Here is a 22,374-nt window from a genome sequence, read left to right on the forward strand (position 1 = left end):
CTATGCTAACTATCGTCTCGGCAAATGAGAGCGTATTTTGTCAGTGAACCATCGCTAGCAAAGTCGGCTGTACAACTGGGGCGGGTGCTAGGAAGTCTCTCTAGACCTTCCGTGTGGCGGCGCTCGGTCTGCAATCACTGATAGTGGCGACACGCGGATCCGACGTATACTAACGCACCGCGGCCGATTTAAATGCTACCACCTAGCAAGTGTGGTGTCTGGCGGTGACATCACAAACAGAGAAGTCAAAGATCCACTTCATGAGTTTTTGAATTTAGAACATTTGGAGATAAGGACTGAACGAAAAAAATGACAAAAACAGAAAACGAAAATCAGGAGAGTAAAAACTACTTACAAGTGAAGATTCTGATAGTCTTGTAACATCAACACTATGTGCCATTAATAAAATTATTGCTGTATTATTATTATTATTGTCTGTTCATAAATGTATATATTTTCGCTATTTGTAGCAATGATGAATATTTTTGTGTGTGGCTTACGTACAAATAAATGTTTGTTCTAAACTGATTCATGCATAGGGATCGATAGAATTATAGTGTTACATATTGGTTACACGTGTGCGTCGTGCGGTTTTCCTTGCTCCATATGCAAGTAGAGGCACATGTCTGCCAGCCTGATCTGGGAAGACTCCTGAGGCCCCTTCCGCATAGTTCAGAGACATGCGCAACTTTGCTCCGGTGCATAGTCCTCCTTGTCTCTTCATGGAAAGCCTGCATGCACTTAGTGCGCACAGGAAACGGCACAGGTGTAAACCCACCTTCAGGGAGTCCCTATGAGTACAGGACGTGGTTAGTGCCTCAAGTAAAGGGCATAAGGGGGCGTAGAGAGCGCAAGAGAGGTACAGACCGGTCAGTCAGTCGCCAGACTGTAGACTGTCAGCACCTTGGAGTGGAAACCAGGCAAAACTGTCAGAAATTTTACTGGAAATCAGGTCGGATGGACGCATAACCAGCTTATTGGAGCTAGGGATGTTCGTGCAAAAAATGGTTCAAATGGCTGTAAGCACTATGGGACTTAACATCTGAGGTCATCAGTCCCCTAGACTTAGAACTACTTAACCCTAACCAACCTAAGGACATCACAGGCAGGATTCGAACCTGCGACCGTAGCAGCTGCGCGATTCCGGACTGAAGCGCCTAGAACCGCTCGGCCACATCGGCCGGCGATGTTCGTGCAATGGATGTTTTTTCTGTGATATTGCAGAAAGACTTGGCAGGATGTAGCCACTGTACATGATTGCTGGCAGCGGTGTTCACGAGAATGTACGGTCACAAGAAGACCGGGCTCCGGATGACCACGATAACTGCTGAGAAGGAAGACCATTGTGTTCGGTGAATGGCTGTGGTGCATGGCACTGCATCTGCAGCAGCAGTTTGAAGGGCAATTGGTAACACAGTGACACAATGAGCTGTTACTTCGAGAAGTGTTCCGAACCAGCCGGCCCTGTAGCGTGCATTCTACTCACCCCAAACCAGCACCATTTGCAACTCCAGTGTTGTTAAGCGAGAGCTCATTGGAGTTGAAAGTGGAGTTCTGTTGTGTTTTTTGATGAAAGCTGGATCTGCCTCGGTGCTAGTGATGGCCGTGTGATGGTTAGATGAAGGCCAATCGAAGGCCTGCAACCAACCTGTCTGCGTGCCAGACGCACTGGGCATACACCTAGAGTTATGGTTAGCGGTGTGATTTTTTATCCCACGCACCCTGACTGCAAATCCGTACGTCAGTCTGGTGATTTGACCTGTCGTGATGCCAGAGGCTATTTTCCAACAGGATAACGGTCACTCACATTACCGCTTCTACAGTGTCGGTCTGGCCTGCTCGATCACCAGATCTGTCTCCAATCAAGTTCATATGGTACGTCATCAGACGGCAACTCCAGCGTTATCCACAAACAGCACGTTAGCGACAGCAGAATTGTTGTGCAGCCACCTCAAATGCCGGTTCTCTAAATTTTCTCAAAAGCTCTCCTCGAAAGGAATGTCGCTTTCCCTCCAGTGATTCCCGAAACATCTCACTAATACTAGGGTGTTGTTCATACCCATCGCCTTTGAATTGCTTCGATGTCTATCTTTAACCCGACCTGGTGCGGATCCCGAACACTCGAACAGTGCTCAGCAGTGTGTCACACTAGTGTCCTATACGCGGCCTCCTTTACAGATGAACCACAGTTTCCTAAAATTCTCCCAATAAACAGAAGCTGACCATTCGACTTCCTTACTACAATCCTCGTACCGTCAAATGGCTCTGAGCACTATGGGACTCAACATCTGTGGTCATCAGTCCCCTAGAACTTAGAACTACTTAAACCTACCTAACCTAAGGACATCACACACATCCATGCCCGAGGCAGGATTCGAACCTGCGACCGTAGCAGTCGCACGGTTCTGGACTGCGCGCCTAGAACCGCACGGCCACACCGGCCGGCCCCTTGCACCGTCATTCAGTTTCATATTGCTTTGCAACACTGCGCCTAGATATATAATAGACGTGACTGTATCAAGCAACACACTACTAATACCGTTTTCGAAAATTATGGGATTATTCTCCTCACTCGTCTGTAGTAAGTTTTTCTGTATTTAGAACTAGCTGCCATTCGTCACACCAGCCACAAATTTTGCCTGAGTCATCTTGTATCCTCCTGCAGTCACTAAACGACGACACCTTCCCATACACCACAGCGGCATCAGTAAACAGCTGCATTCTGCTAGTTACCCTGTCCGCGTTACACCCGAAACGTGTTGTATGAAGATACAGCATAGGTCAGTGATCGTTGCAATGTACAGTTTGTTGGGCTCTATAACACTCAAAAGAATTATTAGCAAACGACATTTGTTCTTCCTCTTTTCTTCTGGTTGTATCAGCCGTAAACCTCCTCTCTGTAAGGCCACCGTTACGTTAATCTACACCGATTTCCTTGTAGTAAATTGTGCACACGGAAATTATTGAGTACAGAGACATTTCGCATGGTGATTTCTTTAGAGACACCGAAGTAAAAATTCAGTATTGCTTCTCCTTTCTTTGTAGTTGGAGCGCTATAGAGACACGCAACAAGACGTCAGCTTACGCTGGTAGACTCTCGCAGTGGGCAACAGAAGCAGCAGTAGTAACAGTAGTAGTGGTGCAGACTCACCAGCCCGTCGCGGTCGGCGTCCACGATGTGACTGCAGGCCTCGTAGGCGGTGTCCGGCTGCCGGCGAGCACCTGCCCAGAGGCCCCACTCGACCCTACACCGGCCGGCCAACCTGTTCGTCAGCACGCGCCGGTAGCAGCGGCGACGCGCGCAGCAAAGGTGCGTTTACGCTACGCGCGACTCGCATCGCGAAACAGTTGAGGGCGCAGCCGTTTCGCGAGACTGCGACCTCGGTCTTTCATTCACGCAGACCGGCAGATTACGCGAAGCGGGCTCGAAAATGATGAGCTGCCAGTTTGGGCGAGAAAACCGCCGCGGCGCACTCTGTCATGTCTCCGACTGCTGCAACCGCATTAGCCCTCATAACGATGCTATACATGAAAAAGATAAAAAGAAAAACAAATAACACTACTGGCCATTAAAATTGCTACACCAAGAATAAATGCAGATGATAAACGGGTATTCATTGGACAAATATGTTATACTAGAACTGACACGTGATTACATTTTCACGCAATTTGGGTGCATAGATCCTGAGAAATCAGTACCCAGAACAACCACCTCTGGCCATAATAACGGCCTTGATACTCTTGGGCATTGAGTCAAACAGAGTTTGGATGCCGTGTACAGGTACAGCCGCCCATGCAGCTTCAACATGATACCACAGTTCATCAAGAGTAGTGACTGGCGTATTGTGACGAGCCAGTTGCACGACCACCATTGACCAGATGTTTTCAATTGGGAAGAGATCTGGAGAATTTGCTGGCCAGGGCATTAGTCGAACATTTTCTGTATCCAGAAAGGCCCGTACAGGACCTGCAACATGCGGTCGTGCATTATCCTGCTGAAATGTAGGGTTTTTGCAAGGATCGAATGAAGGGTAGAGCCACGGGTCGTAACACATCTGTAATGTAACGTCCACTGTTCAAAGTGCCGTCAATGCGAACAAGAGGTGACCGAGACGTGTAACCAATGGCACCCCATACCATCATGCCGGGTGATACGCCAGTATGGCGATGACGAGTACACGCTTCCCATCTGCGTTCACCGCGATGTCGCCAAATACGGGTGCGACCATCATGATGCTGTAAACAGAACCTGGATCCATCCGAAAAAATGACTTTTTGTCATTCGTGCACCCAGGTTCGTCGTTGAGTACACCATGTCAGGTGCTCCTGTCTGTGATGCAGCGTCAAGTATCTCGACCAACGCGAGCAGCAATGTCGCGAAACGATAAACCGCAATCGCGATACCCTACAATCCGATTTTTATCAAAGTCGGAAACGTGATGGTACCCATTTCTCCTCCTTAGACGAGGCATAACAACAACGTTTCACCAGGAAATGCCGGTCAACTGCTGTTTGTGTACGAGAAATCGTCCATGCTACTGCAAACGTCGTGAACTGTTCGTGCAGAAGGTTGTCTTGCAAACGTCCCCATCGGTTGACTCAGGGATCGAGACGTGGCTGCACGATCCGTTACAGCCATGCGGATAAGATGCCTGTCATCTCGACTGCTAGTGATACGAGGCCGTTGGGATCCAGCACGCCGTTCCGTATTACCCTCCTGAATCCACCGATTCCATATTCTGCTAACAGTCACTGTATCTCGACCAACGCGAGCAGCAAGGTCGCGATACGATAAACCGGAATCGCGATACCCTACAAACCGATTTTTATCAAAGTCGGAAACGTGATGGTACCCATTTCTCCTCCTTAGACGAGGCATAACAACGTTTCACCAAGCAACGCCGGTCAACTGCTGTTTGTGTATGAGAAATCGGTTGGAAACTTTCCTCATGTCAGCACGTTGTAAGTGTCGCCACCGGCGCCAACCTTGTGTGAATGTTCTCAAAAGCTAATCATTTGCACATCACAGCGTCTTCTTCCCGTCGCTTAAATTTCGCGTCTGAAGCACGTCATCTTCGTGGTGTAGCAATTTTAATGGCCAGTAATGTATGATCGCCATTGGTGGAGCGTGGTACAGGGTGTTCCAAAATGAATGTCTGGGCTTTATAGCATTTATTACATTCAAGTTACAATCTCTACTTACAAAAGGTAATGTCCCCAATGACTGACTTACTCACTGATTCATCGTTGCCCAGCCCAAGCCACTAAGGACAGAAACTTGGAATTTGCAGAGGGTGATGAGCTTATACTGTAGGCGTCGTTTAAGAAGGAATTTTTTGATATACCACCCCTAAGAGGGTGAAATAGGGAATGAAATGTTTCATGTAAATTTTTCATTGTGAAAGCATTTTTAAAGCCAAATCTATGAAAATGTGAATTTGTCTTCACTGTTAGAAATTTAAAAAATACGTGATTCACTCTCTTCGGAAATTTAAAATTTTGAAATATTTTATTATGCAAGCATTTTTAAACCAAATATATAAAAAATTGTTTTGGCTTCTCTGTTAGAAATATAAAAAATATATGTTCCAGTGTTTTTGGAGATTCAAACCCTAATGGGATAAAATAAGGCAAGAAAATGCTTAAGAAAACATTTCGTTAAGATACTTCCTGGCAGATTATAACTATGTGCCAGAACGAGACTCGAGCTCGGGACCTTTGCCTTTCGCCTGCAATTGCTCTAGTTTGGAAGGTAGGAGGCGAGATACAGGCGGAATTAAAGCTGTGAGGACGGGTGGTGAGTCGTTCTTGGGTGGCTCAGATGGCAGCCGGCACGGTAGCTCAGCGTGTTCGGTCAGAGGGCTGCCCGCCCTCTGTAATAAAAAACTGAGTAAAGGAATCAACGACCAACTTGAATGGATGTACTGTGACGTCCGCCCAGACCAAACGCAAAGAACAATACCGAACAAAACGCACAAAAATAGATGATACAGCACTTGCCGCGAAAGAAAAGGTTCCGAGTTCGAGTCTCGGTCGGGCGCACAGCTGTAATCTTGTAGGAAGTTTCATATCAGTGCACACTCCGCTGCAGAGCGAAAATTTCATTCGGGAAACATTTCGTTACATTAAAAGTTTTTTGAAGCTAAATCTAGAAAATTGGTATTTGACTTCTCGGAAAAATATAAAGTAATGTGTGTTAAAGGATGAAAATTCCCATGGCAGTATCACCACAAGAACATAAAAAACAGGACGACAAATACCTTGGACTCCAACTACCAAACTCGCTTTTGGTCAGGACTAGATTCGAAAAAGACCGTGCTTCTATGGTCTTAATTAGTGTGAAAGTTTTAGAAGGAGTTGTAATTTCCCAACAACATAAAAATTCGATAAAAGAAAAACAAAACAAAAATATCTGTCTAAACCATACACTATGCGCGAGCGAATCAGCGGGTCTCAAGTTAGTTGCAAATAATACATCAACTGAAAGAGCAACTCAACTGTTTTTCTCACAACTGCTCAAAGCGAGCACCATTCGTTACAGATAGAGTCGACTGGCGAGTTCTACCCAAAACTTGATTAATATGTCTGGAATAATTGTCATAACAATTCTGTTTCATCACTGAAGGCGAAATGATCCAGGAAAGCCGCACGGTCTAGGGCCCCTTGCCACGGTTCGCGGGGCTTCCCCCCCCCCCCCCCCCCCCCAACTCCCCTATCGGAGGGGCGAGTCCTCCCTCGGTCATGGGCGTGTGTGTTGTCCTTAGCGTAAGTTAAAGTTAGATCAAGTAGTGTGTAAGCCTAGAAACCGATGACCTCAGCAGTTTGGTCCCATAGGAACTTACCACAAATTTCCATTATTTTCCAGGAAATCTTCATCGTCGTGCAGCAACATTTCGTTTGCAAAGTTGCCATGTAAACTCTAGTCTGTAGACTGCAAACGATAAGCACATAGTTGTAAGCGTCTCTTTAAAAGTCTTCACACAGACGCCAGTTGAAATGCTAATTCAGGAATAGCCTTCCATAATGATTTCTTGGCATTATGCTTGAAAGAAACTCTCTCTTTCAGCCGGCCGGAGTGGCCGAGCGGTTCTAGGCGCTACAGCCTGGAACCGCGCGACCGCTACGGTCGCAGGTTCGAATCCTGCCACGGGTATGGATGTGTGTGATATCCTTAGGTTAGTTAGGTTTAAGTAGTTCTAAGTTCTAGGGGACTGATGACCTCAGAGGTTAAGTCCCATAGTGCTCAGAGCCATTTGAACCATTTTTTTATTCAAATTTGTTTACATTAAATTTCAATTCATACTCTCTCCCAGTTTCTTCCCAAGATCCTGTTGTTCCTGAATCACCCTCTACCAATCACATTGCCAAATCCAGACTAACATGCCGTCCCCATGGAGATACCAGGCAAGGCCAGGAAAAAGGAAGAGGAGATATGATGTTCTGGTTAGAAACCTTAGGGGCCTTTAACGTTGCGGACAGCGGCGTCATTCTACGTGGGGCAGTTGCTCTTGGTTTAACAACATGGACAGCTAGTCCGGGGACAATAAGAGGTCTCCCGCCCAAAGTGTTCGCGAATCGAATGGCCATAGTTTGATCCTCGGAGCAATGAGAGTAGTTGTCACTAGCTAAAGGAAGATTTCCCTTCAGCTGTTCATTTACGGAAACCTACATAACTCCATACGGAACAAGGTCTCTGGAAGTTGGGTTAGCTTGAAGGAATATAGTAAGAAGTCTGCTCTTGTTCGGAAAGTCTGGCATAACTTTTGCAGTTTCTCACAACACAAATGGAAACGTTGGTACACTGGAACGGTCCTGATTGTTGCTATAAGTTACCGCTAAGGGTAGGGTTGAGGCTGACAGCTACATTTAATAATTAAAGATGGTAACTGGTTGGACTGATTCGAATACGAACGTTTAGCTGAAGTGTACTTCAAAATCAAGAAACGTTGCTGCACAGTAGAGAGTGCGAGCTATTGCTACCTTATTATATGAGTCATTGATACAGAACGATAACTCGCAAACGAAACAAAATGATGTTTATGTTCATTGTTCGTATTGGAATTCTGTTCTTTACAGTATATCGTATTCTCCGTCGACGAAGGTCTCACACATTGTCACATCCTATGGAGAGAGATTCCCTTTACCGACAAACGTAATGAACAAAATGGGCGATTGGAAAGCTAACTTTTGATTCACCACTCATGTTCTAGAAAGGAACTCTGTGTCGATCCGTGAGGTTAACTGAAAAGACCTAGTCAACATGTCTGAACATGTTCTACACAATAAATTTTACACAGGATACAGCTGTGTATTTCATGTGTCTGGGAATCAAATATTATAACTGCTTAATTTTTATAAGCTTCAAATCCCTTATTAATGATCTGCGCCTGTAATTATAATTTATGTGTAGTTTGCGTACCATTTCGGCTTCATACGGCAAACAATAAGAATCTGCATCCAGACGACTTGCTTGGCTTTGCAGTAGTAAATTCCATACACAAATATTCCTCGTGAGTCCCTAGAGTTGTTCCTAAGGTTAATCTTCACTTACAGATAGAAAAACGCGGCGGGGAACTTTAATTTATCATAGTTCAGCCAGTTTGCACAAATAATTACAAATTATCAACACAAGCCCTCCTAATGAGTCCCTGTCTGTGGTGAAAACCATATCAATATCATTACGATAGTTCCTGAAATTAGCGTGAACATACAGACAGAAACCTCGACAGGGGACTTTAATTTGTAATATGTATAGAGATAATCATTACGATAGTTCCTGAAATTAGCGTGAACATACAGACAGAAACCTCGACAGGGGACTTTAATTTGTAATATGTATAGAGATACATGGCGTCCCGGAAATATTTCGACCAACTTCGAGAGATTGTAGGAGGTGTTTCGAGAAACAAATCGAGGATAGGTACCCGTGCCCGGAAACATCAACGAACGACGCTACAGAGAGTCGAAGTTACAGCCACCGGAATCTGCCTCTAGCCAACCCTTCAGCAGCAAACGTGACTTTGTACACTGACGTAGGTTACTTCTTTATTCCATATCAAAAGACGTTGGAGATTTTAGAGGGTTCCAGGGGAAAAATAAACTGCGGATGGAAACCGTGTCCGAAACAGACATCCACAGGGGCAACAGAGTATCGCATTCATAGGAGACAAGGCCTGTCTGTGCAGTAGCTAGCTCATCTTCTCCACTAGCGATCGTGACAATCAGTCGTGATCATTGAATAACAAATAGCATTTGCGAGATGTTCTGCCTACGGTCCATCAGCGTAAAAACTCACGTTCGCTGCCGAAGAGGTAGCCAAGTGGCAGGCGGAAGATTTGTCTGATGTGATAGAAGAAGAAACAATAGTCGATTTAGAAGAGATAGGGGATCAAGTACTAGAATCAGAATTTAAGAGAACTTTGGAGAACTTAAGATCAAATAAGGCAGAAGGGGTCGATAACATTCCATCATAATTTCAAAAATCAGTAGGGAAGTGGCAACAAAACGACTATTCACGTTGGTGTGTAGAATGTATGTGTCTGGCAGTATGCTGTCTGACTTTCGGAAAAATATCATGTACACAATTCCGAAGACTGCGAGAGCTGACAAGTGCGAGAATTATCGCACAATCAGCTTAACAGCTCACGCATCCAAGTTGCTGACAAGAATGAGATACACAAGAATGGAAAAGAAATTTAAGGATGTGTTAGATGACGATTAGTTTCGCTTCAGGAAAGGTAAAGGCACGAGAGAGTCAATTCTGACATTGCGGTTGATAATGGAAATAAGAATAAAGAAAAATCAAGACACGTTCGTAGGATTTGTCGACCTAGAAAAAGTGTTCGACAATGTAAAATGGTGCAAGATGTTCGAAATTATGAGAAAAATAGGCTGTAGGGAGAGACAGGTAATATACAATAGGTTCAAGAACCAAGAGGGAATAATAAGAGTGAACGTCCAAGAACGAAATGCTCGGAATAAGAATGGTATAAGACGAGGATGCAATCTTTCGCCCCTACTGTTCAGTCTATACATCGAAGAAGCAATGATGGAAATAAAAGAAAGGTTCTGTATTTAAAATTCAAGGTGAAAGGATACCAATGATACGATTTGCTGATGACATTGCTATCTTGAGTAAAACTGAAGAAGAATTACATGATCTGCTGAATGGAATGGACAGTATAATGAGTACAGAGTATGAATTAAGAGTAAATCGAAGAAAGACGAAGAGAAGTAGTATGAATAAGGTCAGCGAGAAGCTTAAGATCTGGATTGATGGTCACGAAGTAGATGAAGTCAAGGAATTCTGCTACCTTGGCAGTAAAATAACCAATGACGGATAGAGCAAGGAGGACATCAGAAGCAAACTAGCAATGGAAAAAAGGGCATTCCTGGCCAAGAGAAGTCTACTAATATCAAATTCCGGCCTTAATTAGAGGAAGAAATTTCTGAGAATGAACGTCTGGGGTACAGCAGTGTACTGGGAACATTCACTTGGGCTTCCATGGGATTTCTGGTAGTAATTAAAGGCACCAAGACAGCTGGGGACTACATGAACGTTACTGCCGACCAAATGCATCTGTCACGCTTGATGTATTCCCCGATGCTGATAGCTTCTTCTGGTAGGATAGCTGTCAGTGCCATAAGGCTACAATTGCGCTACAGCGGTTTGAGGAGCGTGACAGTGAACTCAATTTGTTGTCTCGGCAATGATATTCATCTGTTCTCAACTTAATGGGAAACGTCTATCACGCTGTCTGCTGCCATTTCCACGCCCACAGACCACTAGCCCGTGATTTTTGGGAACTGCGTGACTTGTCTGTAGGCATCTGGTACCACATATCTCCGAAAGTCGAATTTATGCCAGGCAGATCTGCTATTGTATTGGGCTCCAAATGCTTGTAAAGTTTTGTCTCATCATCATGAATGTGGTAGGCGCTGAACCATGAGCTGTTAGCGTCTACCACACATGTATCATTTTCTGTTTCATTTCTGTTTTAACAACATAAAAGACATTTTTAGATATGGTGCAGATATTTAATCAACCTTAATCCACATAATAAGATAAAAGAGCAAATGGTAAATTTTGTTTTTATTTTGAAAGAATCACTGAGAGAGCTTCTAAAACAAAACCTCACTTCCTCACATGGCAGGCCTGTATTCATTTACACTAATCGGTGGGTACGACATCACAAATGTAGTATATCAAGAAGTAATATCTGGGCAGCAGTTTCTGCATTTTCGAGTCAACTCAAGATCAAAATTGAAACTGGATGTAACAAATGCTGAAACTTATTATATAGCAAAGTCTGGGAGGCAAAGAAATTGTAAGCTGAAGTATTTGTTTGTTTACAACAAACAACCACAGAAATAATGCGATCATTCCGTAGATGTCTCTTCAGAAATCGACACATTTCAACTACCACTTCAAGTTACAATACTCGATTAAAATGTAAACTGTTCATCTCAGTTTAAGAGGCATACTGATGATCCAATAGTAGAGTCGATCGATGGTGCCCATATGGGTGCAAGGGGATGCCACAGTGGTCCCCTAGCTCTCAGGGAATGGGAAAAATGTAGTGTTTTCAGGTGTTTTTCTTTCAAGAAAATTATTGAAAAGTCGGTGTAGCACACATTTTTAATAGGGTCGGAACTGGAACTTTTTTATTGCTACTTACAAGTTGCAGTCGTCTTCCAAAATATTAAAAATACTGCATGCTCTCGACTACAGAGTCATCGACCCCATACCCTCCCTGCTCCTCTTCCCCCCCCCCCCCCGGCCCCCCTACAAATCATCGTATGGGGCCTTTGGAATCGACGAGAGAAGATCCCTGAGACCATGAAGCACTTTTGCCAAGTTTCAAATGTGAAACTCAAACAGCTGCTGGCGACGACAGTAGTTGTCACTAGAGCTGCACCACACCGCGGCCTCTACACTGAGTCATGTACAAAATCCCGTTAAGATAGGAGCGTTCTCTGTGTTACGATTTTCTGAGAGCCTACTAAGTAACACCAACAGTCTCACAGATATCCTGTTTATCTTAACAGCAACAAAATTATTATGTTTCCTTACAATCCCTTTATTCGACAGATTAATGTGTTTAGTATTAAAGAGCGGCGTACTAAACTTGCTATTGTTTTTCTGAAATATTTACCAACATATAATATTTGCTATATTAATAGCTTGTAAAGAAAAATGAAAAAAAGTATTGGCGAGCTCACAAAAGGCGTCAGAAGAAATAACTGGTGCTTAACATGATTTAAAAAAAAAATCTCTGAAGTGATTCGTTCTACATCACTACAATATGCATCTCTAAATAACTTTATAACATACGTCTATTTTTTCACTGTTTCTTTAATTTTCCGTCTTAACCGCACTCATATTTGAGCTAATGGCAACTAGTCTCGAATTTTTAAAGAAAAATGCGTTAGAAGCTCACTAATGTACGTTTTTCTCAAATTATTCTAAAGCTACGGCCTCTAGCGAAAACATATTCCAATATAAGATTTAATTGCATTAAATTTCCTACAAGAAGATTCTTTTCTTTTTTCTGTCAGAATAACAGTTTGCGTGTAGCGAGAGAGAGAATATGAAAATCTTACTTGTGATATTTGAAGACTCTGGTGCTGCATAAAACCCATCGGTAGGGGCAGCTGAGTCACCCCGTGTATCAAGAAGAGTTTTATCTGTGTGATCTCACTAACCGGTGCGTGTTCTATTCCTCCTGCACGGACATGGAGTGCCACTGCCATCACAATTTTATCTTAAGTGTTGTGTGACATTTGTTCAAAAATGTGTGAAGTCTTATGGGACTTAACTGCTATGGTCATCAGTCCCTAAGCTTACACACCACTTAACCTAAATTATCCTAAGGACAAACACACACATCCATGCCCGAGGGAGGACTCGAACCTCCGCCGGGACCAGCCGCACAGTCCATGACTGCAGCGCCCCAGACCGCTCGGCTAATCCCGCGCGGCTGTAACATTTGTGATATTTTCCTTTGTGTAAGTTAGTCGTTAATTGATGCACCAACTAAATTTATTGTTCTGTCCCACTATTAATATTTAGATCAGAAGCATCCTTCTCGTCTTGGGCGGCTGTTCGGAAGATGAGTGTTCCTGAAGAAGAGCTCAGGAGTAGCGCCAAAGCGTTGAGGTAGATACGATTTGAAGACCGACGCAGCTTACCAGCGGGGTATATTTTACGTGATACAAGTAATTGTGTTTCATGGCTTTGTAATCTCTCGAGGAGAATAATTAAGGTTTCCTTTCTCGAACTTCTTGGGAAAGGAACTTACACCCGCGTAGCCACAAAAATTTAAAGATTCTTCGTGTTTCGACATTCAGTTGTTGAGTGCAGATGGCATGTCAGCAAACGGCGGACCTTACGAGACTGCCGATGACCAGGAACAGCAGTTTCACTTTCACTCGACAGGAAGTGTCGGCGACCCGCAGGTATAATAGGTGCCAAATTTCTGGCGTGTTAAGACGTGTGCTGAACTGTGATGGAGTTCTGGGAGGGGGTCGTGAGGCGTGCTTCCCCGCTCTTAGGGTGCTGCCACTTGCATAACATAGTAGCCCGCAGCATCGGTGGCCGCAGCTTAGTGAGTGCTCGACAGACCAGATCCCCGCACGCGAACTCGCACGCACAGACGTGGCTCGCTTAAATCCCTGCCGTGGCATTTCATAATAGGGTTTGACGTTTTAAACGGTCCCGTAGTCCAGTACTGTGTAAACTGTTCGCAGCAAGAAGGTAGAACGGCTACCTGGAAGACAGTCTAACTTACTAAACCCTCGTAAAACTTACGATTGCAGTTCGTACCAATTCGCGGTTTCTGCCAATCTGGTATTCTCAGTATAGAGAGTAAAACAGGACATTCAGTGCTTGTTTTATATGCAACGTAACATTGAGACCTTATAACTGTAATTCACTAGTACAAAAACATAAATGACTTCTTTGAATAAAATGTGGATTAGTAAAATTTACGACAGTTCCGTAACTTTATAACAAAATTTGGAAATTTGTGGTAAGGTTCTATGGGGCCAAACTGCTGAGGTCATCGGTCCCCAGGCTTACACACTACTTAATGTAACTTAAACTAACTTACGCTAAGGACAACACACACATCCATGCCCAAGGGAGGACTCGAACCTCCGACGAGAGCCGCGCGAAACGATATAACATTTCCTCTAATGTTCTAGGGTTAAGATCGTGTAGGTCCCGAAACACTGAAGAACTGCGGGACCCATAGTCACCAATAAATGTCCACGTGTTTTAAACATGTTATTTTACTCCCACAAATGTTATTAAGGTAACGTCTAATATCATAGTATTTCACTAATTTGAGCCCTAACAGTTACTATGCACTTTGGTTTTAGAACGATCATCTGAGCAACGTAATAAACAATACACAAGCCTTTTGAATTTACAGAGATACATTCGCATGCCAAAGAAAAATCACTGTTTACGAATAATGAGTCTCTCTAGCACAAAACTTACAGGGTGTTTCAAAAATGACCGGTATATTTGAAACGGCAATAAAAACTAAACGAGCAGCGATAGAAATACACCGTTTGTTGCGATATGCTTGGGACAACAGTACATTTTCAGGCGGACAAACTTTCGAAATTACAGTAGTTACAATTTTCAACAACAGATGGCGCTGCAAGTGATGTGAAAGATATAGAAGACAACGCAGTCTGTGGGTGCGCCATTCTGTACGTCGTCTTTCTGCTGTAAGCGTGTGCTGTTCACAACGTGCACGTGTGCTGTGGACAACATGGTTTATTCCTTAGAACAGAGGATTTTTCTGGTGTTGGAATTCCACCACCTAGAACACAGTGTTGTTGCAACAAGACGAAGTTTTCAACGGAGGTTTAATGTAACCAAAGGACCGAAAAGCGATACAATAAAGGATCTGTTTGAAAAATTTCAACGGACTGGGAACGTGACGGATGAACGTGCTGGAAAGGTAGGGCGACCGCGTACGGCAACCACAGAGGGCAACGCGCAGCTAGTGCAGCAGGTGATCCGACAGCGGCCTCGGGTTTCCGTTCGCCGTGTTGCAGCTGCGGTCCAAATGACGCCAACGTCCACGTATCGTCTCGTGCGCCAGAGTTTACACCTCTATCCATACAAAATTCAAACGCGGCAACCCCTCGGCGCCGCTACCATTGCTGCACGACAGACATTCGCTAACGATATAGTGCACAGGATTGATGACGGCGATATGCATGTGGGCAGCATTTGGTTTACTGACGAAGCTTATTTTTACCTGGACGGCTTCGTCAATAAACAGAACTGGCGCATATGGGGAACCTAAAAGCCCCATGTTGCAGTCCCATTGTCCCTGCATCCTCAAAAAGTACTGGTCTGGGCCGCCATTTCTTCCAAAGGAATCATTGGCCCATTTTTCAGATCCGAAACGATTACTGCATCACGCTATCTGGACATTCTTCGTGAATTTGTGGCGGTACAAACTGCCTTAGACGACACTATGAACACCTCGTGGTTTATGCAAGATGGTGCCCGGCCACATCGCACGGCCGACGTCTTTAATTTCCTGAATGAATATTTCGATGATCGTGTGATTGCTTTGGGCTATCCGAAACATACAGGAGGCGGCGTGGATTGGCCTCCCTATTCGCCAGACATGAACCCCTGTGACTTCTTTCTGTGGGGACACTTGGAAGACCAGGTGTACCGCCAGAATCCAGAAACAACTGAACAGCTGAAGCAGTACATCTCATCTGCATGTGAAGCCATTCCGCCAGACACGTTGTCAAAGGTTTCGGGTAATTTCATTCAGAGACTACGCCATATTATTGCTACGCATGGTGGATATGTGGAAAATATCGTACTATAGAGTTTCCCAGACCGCAGCGCCATCTGTTGTTGAAAATTGTAACTACTGTAATTTCGAAAGTTTGTCCGCCTGAAAATGTACTGTTGTCCTAAGCATATTGCAACAAACGGTGTATTTCTATCGCTGCTCGTTTAGTTTTTATTGCCGTCTCAAATATACCGGTCATTTTTGAAACACCCTGTAAATATGATTTGTGGACTAATACCTACTTCCAAAATAAACTTAAGAAAGTGACAATGATTTTCTTGCACTTGTCTCCACTAGTGAGATCAGAAAGTATCTGCAGTTGCACGTTTTTACCACCGTTAGAGCTACAGGCAAGCGGAACTTGCAGTTAGGCGCCATTGCAGGTGGTGAACTGTACAGACTGTCTCGAAATTACTATAGCTCTCGTTCTCTCTCTCTTTTTTTTTTTTTTTTTTTTTTTTTTCAGTCATCAGTCTTCTGACTGAGCTGATGAGCCCACCACTAATTCCTATCCTGTGCCAACCTTTTCATCTAAGGGTAGCTCTTGCAACCTACGTCTTCAGCTATTTGCTACATGTATTCCAGTCTCCATCTTCCCATACAGTTTTTACCCTGTACGGCTTTCTCTAGTACTATGGGCGTTATGCTCTGATATCTTAACAGATGTTCAGTCATCCTGTCCCTTCTTCGAATTCGTATTTTCCATATAATCCTTTCCTAGCCGATTTTGTGCAGAACCTTCTCGTTCCTTACCTTATCAAATGGCTCTGAGCTCTATGGGACTTAACATCTGAGGTCATCAGTCCCCTAGAACTTAGAACTACTTAAACCTAACTAACCTAAGGACATCACACACATACCATGCCCGAGGCAGGATTCGAACCTACGACAGTAGCGGTCGCGCGGTTCCAGACTGAAGCGCCTAGAAACGCTCGGCCACACTGGCCGGCCTTTACCTTATCACCAGCACACCTTATTTTCAACGTTCGTCTGTAGAACCACGTCTGAAATGGTTCGATTCTCCTCTGTCTCGGTTTTCCCATAGTCCATGTTTCACTACCATACAATGCTGTGCTCCATCGTACGTTCTAGGAAATTTCTTCCTCAGGTAATCCCTATCTTGCATACTAGTGGATTTCTCTTGGTCAAGAATGTCCTTTTTGCCAGTGCTAGTCTGCTTTTTACGTTCTCCTTACTCCGTTTGTCATGGGTTATTTTGGTAGATTAGGTAGCAGAATTTCTTAACTTCATCTACTTCGTGACCATTAATTCTGATGTTAAGTTTCTCGCTATTCTCATTTCTGTTACCTCTCATTAATTCCATGTTTCCTCGATTTACTCTCAATTCTGTACTACTTCTACATCTACATACATACTCCGAAATCCACCATGCGGTGCGTGGCGAAGGATACCTCGTACCACAGCTAGCATCTTCTCTCCCTGTTCCACTCCCAAACAGAGCGAGGGAACAATGACTGCCTATACTGTACGAGCCCTAATCTCTCTTATCTTATCTTTGTGGTATTTCCGCGAAATATAAGTTGGCGGCAGTAAAATTGTGCTGCAGTCTGCCTCAAATGCTGGTTCTCTAAATTTCCTCAGTAGCCATTCACGAAAAGAACGCCTCCTTTCCTCTAGAGACTCCCACCCGAGTCCCTGGAGCATTTCCGTAACACTCGCGTGATGATCAAACCTACCAGTAACAAATCTAGCAGCCCGCCTCTGAATTGCTTCTATGTCCTCCCTCAATCCGACCTGACAGGGATCCCAAACGCTCGAGCAGTACTCAAGAATAGGTCGTATTAGTGTTTTATAAGCGGTCTCCTTTACAGATGAACCACATCTTCCCAAAATTGTACCAATGAACCGAAGACAACTATCTGCCTTCCCCACAACTGCTATTACATGCTTGACCCACTTCATATGGCTCTGCAGTGTTACGCCCAAATATTTAATCGACGTTACTGTGTCAAACGCTACACTACTTAGGCTGTTTATTCCATTCAGTAGATCACGTAATTCTTCACTTTCACTGAGGATAGCAATGTCATCAGCGATTCTTATCACTGTTATCCTTCTACATTGAATTTTAATTCCACTCTTGAACCCTTCTTTTATTTCTGCCATTGCTTCCTTGATTTATAGACTGAACAGTAGGGGCCATAGGCTACATTCTTATCTTACATCCTTTTGAATCTGAGCACTTCGTTCTTGGTCTTCCAATCTTATCGTTTCCTCTTGGGTCTTGTAGGTATTGTATATTACTCGTCTCTCCCTATAGCTTACCCAATTTTCCTCAGAGTTTGGAGTATCTTGCACCACTTTACATCGTCGAAAGCTTTTTTCTGGTACCGCGTAAAAAAGTAAAATGGATCGTATTGTAAACATATGGAGTTTAGACCTCGTAAGGATCTTACATATTGAGATATTTGTTGTTACTGATAATATTTGAGAGTAAATTTATCGAACTGCTTTATCACACTGACTATGTTGCAGCTAACTCTTATTTGGCCGAGGTAGAATTTTGATGGTCACCCTTTCACGCTGTGGTCTTACTGAGTAGTGCCACTAATTTTAGCCATTGAAATTCGTCTCCGTTTGCAGAGAGCCGATAGCTGTAAGAGAGCCTGTACTTCCTAGTAATTCGCTACGAAATCACATAACCACGGTCTAAAGAACTCTTCTGTGCTTAACTATTCTCATAATTCATTACAGCATAGAGTGAACAGATCATTTACTACAACGGGATCGTAGCTAGTCTTTACATGCTACTTCACCGCACGACATATAGATGTTGAGTCAAAAAACCAGTCCTAAACAAGCTTTTTTTGTTCCGGTGGGAAAGCATTGTCGTATGGACCTCTTCTTCTCTGGAGTCCACGGCATTCGCAAGCCACGAGGGCAAAGGGTTAACAACCTCTCACTTGACGTAGCGTCTTGTTAATGCATTTTTCTCACATTTCTCCCTTCATATTTCCACACAAATCCTAAAAATACGAACACATTATTCACTCTGCTACTTAATTACTGCTAAAATATGTTTCCAACGCCCACGAATATCTTTCGTCGGCCTAAGAGGAGAGTGGAATATGCTATTCCAGAAAATCTAATGTTACGTTACAGCCTTAATTTTTGTTCTTTGAATCTGACATTTCTCAATTTTTTAAGTCGTTATAGTACATTGTAAGTTGCTTTAGTAGAAATAAAACAAGAAAAATATGCTTTTTTATCGTTATCCATTTCTTATCAAAAATAGACTGGAGAGTCCATGCGGGTCATAATGGTATGGTCATCGACAAACACTACGTCATGAGAAGTGGTATTCATAAAAATAAATTTTTCTCTCATTGGGACACGAAAACACCTTACATTGGGAACACTTGGAATCAGTTCTTGATTCTGTACTGTAAATAGCACAATTTCTCATATCATGTGGATTTCATGGCCGTCCCTCCAGAGTGCGAGTCCAGCATGCTAACCATTGCGTCGCCTCACCCAGTCTCTGGCTATGAATACTCAGTACAGCGTGAAACACAAATTAGCTGAAGTCAGAGCCCCTGAATGTTGTGGCCTGCAATCAAGGAGGGCGAGGATACGTTCATAGGGAATCTACGCGGCTTGTACAGGGCGTTTCAAAGTCTTTGCATCAAACGCCTAGGAAAGTTAGATAACGTCTTGGGGTACAACATTTTTTACATATAAAAATGTTCCCTGATGCTTACCGGCGTCGCTAGACGTCCGTTTATTAATTCACTGGACCTGGGGCGACGAAATTTCATCGAACTATCAGTGTATACTGACCAGGTGTGTTGCATTTCCCGTACCTCACTAATTTGACAGAGTGATTTTCAACAGGAAAACGTTAAGAATGAGACTCCCTGAGGCAAGAAAGGGATTTTATAAGCAAATCAGGAACTTTAATTTTGGTGTGTCTACCCTCTTACATAAGGAGCATATGACTATAGGCAACACGCAGGACATATACACACTGCCAACTGCCAATGTCCTGCCGCCTCTCCGGAGCATAACCAATACAAAATGACACCTAGCGTCGCTGTAAAATCTCGACGGACATGTTTTCTCGGAAAAAAGCTATTCCCCTCGATGTGCTCTATCACCCCGAGATATCTGATGCAAAGTCTTTGAAACACCCTGTAAGCAAGACACCAATGGCAATGGTTGCTGGAGGAGCTTGACGAGCAAGTTACCGGTCGTACCTTACCTAGACGAGTTTGATGGGATACATGACAGTTGAACTTTGAGCTGAGGAACTATTGGTATATATCGTTCTTAGACCATTTGTGACCGGGCATTATGCTGTTAGAATACATCATGTTGAGATGGGTAAAGGAGGGACACTACGTCGGAATCTAACACCTCCTTCAAGTCGCGGTTGCTGTTCAGATTGCTCTCAGTATACACAGGTCACCATAGGCCCATAAATTATGGTCAGATGGTTTATGTGGGCGGAGATGCAATGTGATAGCATCCGCGATGTCTTACATGGGGTTCGGATCAGGCGCATTAAGTGTCCATGACGTCATAGTGTCACAAATAGTTGTCCTGCTAGAAAAGCTCATTGCTGTCGAAGAAGACATCAAGCACGAAGGGATGCAAGTGGTCTGCAATAATATTCAAGTAGTCCACAGCTATTATGGTATCTTTGGTTACTGACACAGGTCCCATGGAAACCCAGAAGAATATCCGCTTTCTGCCCGTGTTAGCGGCGCAGCCCATGTCTCGAGCATCCGTTACCCTTGTGTAACAAGGAACGTGCATTATCCACTCGTTGAGACGTTTCCATTGATCTACGGTCCAATCTCGATGAATGAATGCCCACGGCAATCGTGACTGATGATATCCTTCGGTCAGCATGGGGATACATTGGGGTCATAGGCTGTGAAGACACATGTTCAACAATGAGTGCTGAACAGTGCACTCCGAAAATATTGCACCTGCACTAGTATTATACACTTTCGTCAGACCTGCTACGGATTGCTGCCTAGCCTACTTTCCAGAGCGGGCAGCTCTCCTACCTCCGAGTTATATGATGAGGTGGACGTCCAACACCTTGTCGCGTACAAATAGTTTCAACGTCCTTCTACCACTCACTATATGTTCACGTCAGTAGCACGTGAACAATCCATCAGCTTAATCTTTCCGAGTTGCTCGTTCCTAGTTACCGGATCATAACAATCTGCCATTTGTGAAAGTCGCTAATGTCAGTGGATTACCTCGTTATTGTCCCGTATTATCGCTAGAATGTTCCCCTTTCGTCGTTGGCCCGATTATATACTATCCTTACCGCTTCACTTCACCACACACTGCAGTGACTCCAGGCAGCATGCAGTCTCACGTGGGCTGTGGTCATGATGTTTTGGGCCATCATTGTATGATCATACGTGGTTTGCTGTACCATACCCCAAATAAATAGGTCTATCAAGCAGGGTACCAGACTGTAGTGACTGCTTCAACACGTATGCGGCCATCAGTGTAGGGAAGACTGAAGTGGGATTCGATTGTAAATATTACATTTTGCCTCTCAACATGCCAGAAAAGGCATTGAAATGGAAATGAGCGTTTGGCGTCATTGGCAGGGAGGCCCCTTGCGGGGCAGGTCCGGCCACGTTGGTGCAGGTCTTATTACATTCGACGCCACATTGGACGACCTGCGCGCCGGATGGGGATGAAATGATGATGAAGAAAACACAACATCCAGTCCCTGAACGGAGAAAATTTCCAATCCAGCCGGACCCGTAGGACGGCAATACGTCACGCTGATCACTCGGCTATCGGAGAGGACAGAAAAGGCATTCAAGTGTCCATTTTAATCTAAGGCTTTTGTGGTTCCCTAACAATGTCCACAATGGCGTGTGTACCACCTGCGCAGCCCAAAGAGGGCGGCACCAAACGGTTGTCGCATATAAATCTATATCTCTGACCGCTCCATCATCACGTTAACGCTGTGGACGAAGCTGTACGATCCTTCATGACCATGTTTACAAGATGGCGGTCGTCTCGTGCTGCTGTCATGTTGTGTCGAACTCCTACTCCTCGGGGTGTAGGACTTCTCATCCACTGGCATCACAGATGGATCATTGGCTCAAAAAGAAGTCCTGTACGAGACGAAACGTGACGCTAAGGCAAACATATTTCGTGCCTCATTTTAACTTAAGCGCTTATATTGCGGTATTTGGTGCAAACGAGTCATACTGCCATTTGCTTTCACTCTTAGATTTTGATTAGCAGATTTTTCTCTATGTGAGTTTGATGGAACTTTGACTTTACCTGTCCCACAGAAGGGAAGTCTTCCTGTCCTATGTATACGCCATCTGCCTGAAATCTTACTCCCTTGTTGCTGATCCAATGTTGAACACATTTTCCATGTTTGGATTCATTTGATCCTTTATTTCTGATGACTGCAGTTTTAACAAACTATAGTGTACTGGGTGGTTATAACTGAAATGTAGTTACTCACGGAGGTCCAGTGTGTGCTATAATCATCGTATGGCAACGAAACTTGGTAGATATGCTAATG

General features: G+C 44.0%; 1 protein-coding gene across 1 annotated transcript in view; it reads right to left on the reverse strand.

Moving 5' to 3' along the window:
• The window catches only part of LOC124613168 (adipocyte plasma membrane-associated protein-like), a 251,918-nt gene extending 248,696 nt beyond the window's left edge, over positions 1 to 3,222 (reverse strand). The window contains exon 1 of the mRNA XM_047141797.1: positions 3,152 to 3,222. The gene's annotated coding sequence lies outside the window, so the exon portion shown is untranslated. The remainder of the gene's footprint in view (positions 1 to 3,151) is intronic.
• Positions 3,223 to 22,374: the final 19,152 nt, after the last annotated feature.

This window comes from Schistocerca americana, chromosome 4, assembly GCF_021461395.2.
Source record: "Schistocerca americana isolate TAMUIC-IGC-003095 chromosome 4, iqSchAmer2.1, whole genome shotgun sequence".
NCBI lineage: Eukaryota > Metazoa > Arthropoda > Insecta > Orthoptera > Acrididae > Schistocerca > Schistocerca americana.